The sequence below is a fragment of the Rhinolophus sinicus genome, linkage group LG10 (assembly GCF_036562045.2).
Source record: "Rhinolophus sinicus isolate RSC01 linkage group LG10, ASM3656204v1, whole genome shotgun sequence".
NCBI classification, from domain to species: domain Eukaryota; kingdom Metazoa; phylum Chordata; class Mammalia; order Chiroptera; family Rhinolophidae; genus Rhinolophus; species Rhinolophus sinicus.
This window is the reverse complement of record NC_133759.1, coordinates 84,606,974-84,613,650: the sequence shown is the minus strand read 5'-3', so window position 1 is coordinate 84,613,650 and position 6,677 is coordinate 84,606,974. Positions and strand designations below refer to the sequence as shown.

The 6,677-nt window shown below is 45.1% G+C and overlaps 2 pseudogenes; both read left to right on the top strand.

Moving 5' to 3' along the window:
• Nucleotides 1-1,704: 1,704 nt before the first annotated feature.
• LOC109451104 (thymosin beta-10) lies at nt 1,705-1,837 on the top strand (annotated as a pseudogene).
• A 48-nt stretch (nt 1,838-1,885) lies between these two features.
• Nucleotides 1,886-4,119, top strand: LOC109451086 (exopolyphosphatase PRUNE1; annotated as a pseudogene).
• Nucleotides 4,120-6,677: the final 2,558 nt, after the last annotated feature.

The following is a 6,677-nucleotide window of genomic DNA, read 5'->3' as shown; positions in this document are numbered from 1 at the left end:
GGAAAAAAATGAGTTGGCATTTCAGGTTAAAGAGATACATTTCCAATCCACTGGCTTCCTGGTAGACAGCTGAATTCTCAAAAGAATGTGTATTTCTTCATCACTGACTACCTGCAGGTGCAAGGCAAGTAGAGGTCTTCATGAAGAATGGAGCTGAACAGACAGTTGTCATGGCTCCACTTTCCAGTACCAATGCTCTGAGAGTTACTTACAGCCAAGTTTTCTATATTCCTTTTTGTTCTTTTTATAGCTAAATGTAGCTAATTTCTGATTAACTACTAAATGAATCTTCCATGGTAGATTTTAGCTCCAGAATGGCTTTCTTTTTTTGGTCTATTTCTCATGTATTAGACTTGATTTCAGAGAAGTCTATGCCAGAAATAATCAGCTGTGTAATGTATATATTTAAGATGTAAAGTCGGGGAGGGATGTTCTTGACTATACATCATCCAAGGCACTGTTCTCTCCTCCAACCCAGAACTCAACATAGGACAGTTTGTTAAATGCATTCATGCATGTACTTTTCCTCCGCAAATATATACTGAATTATTGTATGCAAAGTACTGTGTGCTTCCTGGGTGAAACCTCCCCCAACCTTCTCCTCCTCTAGAGAATTAATTATCTTCTGTAAGATTCCTCCAACCTTAATATTTATTTTCTTTCAACATTTCTCTTATGAAGTTTGTAGTATGTGTATTTTTCTACGGCTAGATTGTGAGTTCTAGATAATTTTTGGAAAAAAAAAATACATGACATATTATCTACCCCAGATCTTCTTCTTCATTTCACATGTGGGTTACGACGATAGTTAGCATTACTTGATTCACTTTTGCAATTGCAACACCTAGAATAATGTCATGCACAAAAGAAGTACGCAATAAATATTTGGATGTCAGATATTTCAGTGATGCAAAACGAAGACTTCTTCTCTGGCCCCTCAGTGAGAAGCTTATAGTCTAGAAGGGGACATAAAATATAGTCACAAATAGGACTTCCTACCTTGTATTGTCCTATACAGTGCATATCAAGGGCATGGGGAACTTGGTAAGAAAATGTGGCTGGTTATAAAAGATCTGTGGAAAAAGTGATTTTTAATCTAGAAATATATGTGCAGAAAAGAGAGGGAAAGAAGAGGGAGGTAAAGATATTTGGGAATAAAGCAAACAGCAGAGCTGAGGCATAGGGACAGAAAAGCCTAGAAGTTTTATATAACTATAGTGTATATGTTGTTCAGTTGGATGGAACCTTGACTAGGTTAAAAAAAGTATAATATATCACAAGAAAAATAATTTAGGTTTTGAACACATTGCATTTTATGTATATAGTAAGGTTTTATTGAGTTTGGATCAGGAAAATAATATCTAGAGAACTGGGTATGTGATATTCCCAGTTTTTAGAAAATGCAATGTTATAATTTAATATTTTGAATGGCACGATATTATCACCTTTGAAATTCTTCTGGTGCTTCCAATAACTTAACTCCTTTGAATAATCCTAGATAATTGCCTGGCGAAATGAAAAACCTTTCTGTTCAATATATGCATTTTCAAAGATTTGGGGGGCAAGAATTTCAGATAGAAGGAAGAGAAAGTGCAAAGACCTTAAGTATGCTTAAGAAACAGAAAAACAGGTCTCTTGCTGCAGTGACAGGAGCAGTTACCAGAACCTCGGCTCGAAGCGAAGACCAGGGATTGTTTTAAGAAAATGGCAGACAAACCCGACAGGGGGAAATCGCCAGCTTCGATAAGCCAAAGTAAAGAAGACAGAGACGCACGAGAAGAACACCCTGCCGACCAAAGAGACCACTGAGCAAGAGAAGCGGAGTGAAATTTCTTAAGAATCTGGAGGACTCCCCGCCCCCCTCATCTTAGAGACGCCAGTCGTGATGTGGAGAAGGGGCCACCTGTTAGATGGACACGAGCGACCAGCTGCACTGTGGACCCAGGCACTCCGCACCCATGCCATTGGCTTGTGGGTCTCTGAGGGGACCCCACCCCCCAATCGGACTGCCAAGTTCTCCGGACTGCCCTGGGATATTGTAGAAAATTGTTTGTATGATTAATGAAAATACAACACACCTAGTGGCAAAAAAAAAGAAAAAAAAAAAGAAAGAAAGAAAAAGAAAAGAAACAGAAAAACAAAGCAACCATTGACGGGAAGTTGGAGACTTACACTTGAAAATGAGAAGGAAGTAGGAAGTACAGGAATGGTTTTCTAAAAAAAGAATAGCAGTCTGGCCACAGCGCCACCATCCGCAGTTTTGGGAGGGAGCATCTGATTGGCTAGGCTCTGGTCACCTGTCAATCTCCTGGCTGAGCCAGGGTAGTGAGAGGGAGAAGCCAGGAGAGATGGCCTCTAGGGACTTCTTTGGGGCTGTGTTGGTGGTGGTGTCGGTTTACTATTTCACCACATTAATACCCAGTGGGAAAGAGTTAAATTCCCAACAGAAACTGAAGTATTTTTTGGAAGAGGGAAGGAATTGCCGAGTGGCCTCAGAGCAGCAAGCACCCACTTCAGTCCTCCCCAGGTCAGGGCCGCAGCGCAGTATGACGGGGTCGTGTCCCGCCTCCTGACTGTAGCTACAAGCCCCTGAGTTGGGGGTGAGGCACATTCGCCGGGTAACCTCTCCACGGCGAGGGGCAGGGACACACGTTGGACTTCAGCGTCGAGGACCACCTGCAGGCTTGTGGAGCTGCTTTGCAGGAGTCCGGCCCGCGGCACGTTGTGCTGGGAAATGACTCGGCCTCCACGGCGGCAGCACCCGCCCTGGCGTTTCACCGGGCAAAGATGACCGAGGCGGAGGAAGTTGTCGTGCCAGTTTTAAATATGAAACGTTCAGAGCTACCTCTACGAGGGGACAACGTCTTCTTCCTTTAGAAGATTCCCATTCCTGAGCCCCTCCCTATTTTCCGGGATGAGATTGACCTCCATGCGTTGCACCAGGTTGGCCATCTCACCTCACCCTTGTTGACCATCATGTCTTACCCACAAGGGATGCAGCCCTAGACGAAGCAGTAGCAGAGGGGCCAGACCATCAGCCCATCGAGCAGAAGCACTGCCCGCCCTGCCGTGTTTCGGTGGAGCTGGTGGGGTCTTGCGCCACCCTGGTGACGGAGCGTATGCTGCAGGGGGCACCAGAGATCTTGGATTGGCAGACGGCAGCCCTTCCCCACCGAACAATCAAGACAAGAAATGTGTGGAGCAACTGGAGGCTCTCTTTCCGGATCTGCCCGAGAGAAAAGACATCTTTGATTCTCTGCAAAAGGCAAAGTTTGATGTGTCAGGACTGACCACTGAGCAGATGCTGAGAAAGGAACAGAAGACTATCACCAGACAAGGCCTCAAGGTGGCCATTAGTGCAATGTATATGGATTTGGAGGCCTTCCTGGAGAGGTCTGGCCTCATTGCAGACCTCTGTACTCTCTGCCAGGCTCACAGCTATGATGCCCTGGTTGCCATGACGATCTTTTTCAGCACTCACTATGAGCCAGTGAGGCAGCTGGCTATTTTCTGTCCCCATGCAGCCCTCCGAATGACGATCTGTGGAGTCCTGGAACGCTTGCACTCTCCTTCCCTGAAGCTGACCCCTGCCCCAAGCAGCCACCCCAATCCCCAAGCCTACCTTCAAGGCAACACCCAGGTCTCTTGGAAGAAACTTCTGCCTCTGCTCCAGGAAGGCCTGTCAGCGTATTTTGACTCCATGACAATCCCTTCGGGGCAGCCTGAGACAGGGGGTGTGTCCAGGGAGCAGGTGGACAAGGAATTGGACAGTGCAGGTACCCCACTGATTCCTGGACTGAGTCAAGATGAGGAGGAACCCCCCACGACCCCTCACACCCATGAACGGCTGGTGGACGACTGCCCTCTGGATCAGGGGCTGCCGAACCTCTCTGCAGAGGCCATGTTTGAGAAGTGCAGTCAGATCTCGCTGTCACAGTCCACCAGTGCCTCCCTGTCCAAGAAGTGACTGTTGGGACAGGAGGGGGTGGTGAGAGAGGTTGCTTGAACCATGTTTTGAGACGTTTCAGCAATTTTCTTCATTGCTCCAGGATCTGGTGTACTGTGATCATAAACCTGGGAGGAGAAAGAAGTACAAGAAACAGCTGCTTCAGGAATGGCTTTCTGCCCTACTGCGCCCCTCCCAGTCTCTACCAATCAAATTTTATTATTTAAATGAATTCTTTAAACCTGCACTGACTCTCCTACATCTCATTTTCCAGGGGCACAATGGCTGTGTGCCCCAAAAGTGCCCTCCACGAGGCCCTTTACCAGTGTCTCATGGAACCATGCGTTTATGGTCTCCATGTATTCGCTTATTCTCTGGTTAAGTCAAGTATTTATCACTGAGCACCTACTTCAAGGTAGGTAGAAAAATAGAGTGCTTCGGGAACTCTTATTCCAGTTTACAGCCATTAGCAGATTTCCAGCTTCATGACCCCTCTCTCTGCCCCCAGTTAGGTAACGATGTCTGATTCCGAGGTGACTAAATTTCTGCTTTGAGCTTGTGACTCTTCTGGCATTACTGGGGAGCAGGGTAGAGGCCATTATCTTCTGTCCTGATCAGGTGGCCCGGCTCTCACTTTCTTTTGGATTCCTCTGCCCCAAAGCCACGGGGAGCCTCAGAAGACCCAACAGACCCTGATTCTGGAGTGTTCTGGGCCTAAGACTTCATGGCCTCTTCCCAAAAGCCAGCAGACCTTAAGAGTCCGGGCTCTGTCCCCGGCTTTAACAGGTCTGTCAGTTTCTTGTCCGTGCCATCCTCTTGCTCATATTAAGAGGAAGCCTGGAGTTCTAATACCAGCTGCCGTGAACCATGTGTCTTTTGGCGACACTTCTCTCGAGGTCTCATTTTCCCATCTATAACACGAAGGACCTGGACGCAAAGCTCTCTCGTGTTCTGTGATCTGCCTCTTGCCACCATCCTTTCTCTCCTCTGCATCTTTGAATGTTTTTGCTTTTGTTTTTCTGTCTTCCCTGGGAATGCTCGGCGTCACCAGACAGTATTTATACATGCTTGTGCCAAGGGACTCAGTTCATGTAGCATGTACAGAGGTATGTTTCAGACCTTAGTGACCCGGCTGAGAGCTCCCTCCCCTGACTTGTTGGGTGCATGTAATCTACTTTTCTCTTCAGACCGACCTGTCTCCCTTTTCCCACCCCACAGTCTATTCCACATAAGTTGCCGACAGTTACACGGAGTAGTGGGGTGTGTGATGGTTTTGGCATGGCGTCATCATTGTGATGGGGGCGGGCTGACTTCCCTGTGGGGATGATGTGTGTAACCATTGGAAAGTGAAAATAGTGGTGTGATTACTGAGCCAAAGGAATTTATGGTTTGTAATTTGGGTACTTTAGTTTGCATTTTGTTAAAGTATGAAATATTTTTTTTCCTGGGGAGAAGCACTGATGCTTTCAACACAAAGAAAATGACTAGTGAAAACAGCTAATAAAGAGGAGTGAAGTAGTATTTTTTAAAGATCGTATTACTCAAGAACCATGTGAAAGGATTTTTGACTTTCACCTGTTCTTGCCAAGACCCTCTCAGTCCCAGTGTATTCAGATTTCCACTGAGAGAGACATAAAGTGTGCTTTTTGATGTCATGTATATTTGAAGGGTGAGGCTAAAGAGGGACTTTTTAAGATCAGAGAGGAACTAAATAACTAGAGTTTTGAGGAAATTCAGAAATAGTGACAATAGTGTGGGACTACCATGAAATGATAAACCTTGAGCAAGTTATGTGGACTGCTGATCCAGAAAAGAGCCAGAAGGTGTTAGATAAATATCCAAGTATCTGACCACTTCAGCTATTTTCTCTTCCACTGTTGCTTGTGGAATGGGCAGCATTTATGGGCATGGCAAATGATTGCTGACCTAATACCCTAGAAGAATCTTCCCCACCTCCTTTTCAGGGTTCTAACTCTCATTTCAAACCAGACCTCTTATAATATTACCTAAACATGCATGCCTGCATATTGCCTTGCTTTTACATGCATGATTTTTCTCTACGTGTCAAAAACCTCATGCTATCCAAATGTCAACTTCTCTATGAATTATTCTATAATTGATCCCATCAGCTAGAAGCTATTTTGCCTCTAAATTCCGGTAGAATTATAAGTGCCCCTGCCATAAAGTCCTCACTATATATATTTTTTTCTAGTTAACTTTTTAACTAGAATAAAAATCATCAGGGACAGACTAATTGAAATTTATACTTAGGAGAAATTTACATATGAACTATGTAAGTGTACATTTCTAGAGTATATCCAACTTACCTCAATAAACAGATGAGTCAATGTCCCTGTTTGAAGCATCTGCATTCAGGTCAGCTATGACCTTAGTGTCTTTTTTTTTTTTACAACCATGAAATTGCATCGGGTTCACTTAAGTACCCATTATCGTGGCCTCCCCAAGGCAAAGTGAGTTCCATAGGTGTTTCCATGTCTCATGAGGGAGAACTGCCAGCGACTTTTAAATAACACTTTTTCTACCTTTGTAAATATACACGTGTATCCTAGACTGAAGCTCCTCAGGGATATGGACCGAATCTGCACTGATTCTACCCGGTCTCTGCACAGTACCTGTGTGTGGTCGCTACCAACGACGCAACTCAGAACGGATGAATGAATAGTTCCTAGAGTTTCTGAGGAGGGCTCATCATTTGCTGTGGAGTAATCAG